We start from the raw sequence: 1,749 nt of genomic DNA, 5'->3' as shown, positions 1-1,749 counted from the left end.
AGCAAGTGTGTCCATGTAAGATTTCCAGGAGGGTGCAGTTCTCTGTGAGATTCCTGGCAGGATAGGTTGATCACTAAGATTCACAGGACGACAGAGGATCTACATGATTTCCAGTAGCATTTGATCATTATGTGATTCCAGCAACCTGGGTGGATCCCTGTGATTGTCAATGAGGGGTTGGTGGATGGATCCTTGTGACCCTCTGCAGGGCTGGTGGGTGAATTCATGTGACCTTTGGCATGGATGTTGGATGGATCCCTCCGATTCTCAGCAGGGCTGGTGGATGCATCCTTGCGATTCTCAACATCGCTGGTAGGTGGATCCCTATAATTCTTGGCTCGGTATATGGTGGATCCCTGTGATTCTAGCAAGGCTGGTGGGTGGATCCTTGTGATTTTCCACACAGCTGGTGGTGGATCGCTGTGATTCTCTGAGTCGTTTTGTGGGTGGATCTGTTTGCTTCTCAGCACAGCTAGTAGGTGGATTGCAGTGGTACTGTGGAGGTCTCGTGGGTGGATCCCTCTGGTGCTGAGCAAGGCTGGCCGGTGGGTGGATCCCTGTGATTCTCAGACTGGTTTGTAGGTGGATCCCTGTGATTCTGTTCTCTGCTGGCTACAGTGCATGGATCCCTGTGATTCTCAGACTAGTTTGTAGGTGGATCCCTGTGATTCTGTTCTCTGCTGGTGACGGTGGGTGGATCCCTGTGATTTTCAGACTGGTTTGTAGGTGGATTCTGTTCTCTGGTGACAGGTGGATCCCTGTGATTCTCAGACTGGTTTGTAGGTGGATCCTGTGATTCTGTTCTCTGCTGGCAACGGTGGGTGGATCCCTGTGATTCTCAGACTGGTTTGTAGGTGGATTCTGTTCTCTGCTGGTGACGGTGGTGGATCCCTGTGATTCTCAGACTGGTTTGTAGGTGGATTCTGTTCTCTGCTGGTGACGGTGGTGGATCCCTGTGATTCTCAGACTGGTTTGTAGGTGGATTCTGTTCTCTGGTGACAGGTGGATCCCTGTGAATCTCAGACTGGTTTGTAAGTGGATCCTGTGATTCTGTTCTCTGCTGGCAACGGTGGGTGGATCCCTGTGATTCTCAGACTGGTTTGTAGGTGGATCGCTGTGATTCTGTTGTCTGCTGGTGATGGTGGGTGGATCCCTGTGATTCTCAGACTGGTTTGTAGGTGGATCCCTGTGATTCTGTTCTCTGCTGGCGACGGTGGGTGGATCCCTGTGATTCTCAGACTGGTTTGTAGGTGGATCCCTGTGATTCTGTTCTCTGCTGGCAACGGTGGGTGGATCCCTGTGATTCTCAGACTGGTTTGTAGGTGGATTCTGTTCTCTGCTGGTGACGGTGGTGGATCCCTGTGATTCTCAGACTGGTTTGTAGGTGGATTCTGTTCTCTGGTGACAGGTGGATCCCTGTGAATCTCAGACTGGTTTGTAAGTGGATCCTGTGATTCTGTTCACTGCTGGCAACGGTGGGTGGATCCCTGTGATTCTCAGACTGGTTTGTAGGTGGATCGCTGTGATTCTGTTGTCTGCTGGTGATGGTGGGTGGATCCCTGTGATTCTCAGACTGGTTTGTAGGTGGATCCCTGTGATTCTGTTCTCTGCTGGCGACGGTGGGTGGATCCCTGTGATTCTCAGACTGGTTTGTAGGTGGATCCCTGTGATTCTGTTCTCTGCTGGTGACGGTGGGTGGATCCCTGTGGTGCCGGCTGTCGCTGCTCCCTCCCGGGGCTGCAGCCAGCG

Source organism: Stegostoma tigrinum, chromosome 9, assembly GCF_030684315.1.
Source record: "Stegostoma tigrinum isolate sSteTig4 chromosome 9, sSteTig4.hap1, whole genome shotgun sequence".
NCBI lineage: Eukaryota > Metazoa > Chordata > Chondrichthyes > Orectolobiformes > Stegostomatidae > Stegostoma > Stegostoma tigrinum.
The sequence above is the reverse complement of the archived record's forward strand: the minus strand, read 5'-3'. Positions refer to the sequence as shown.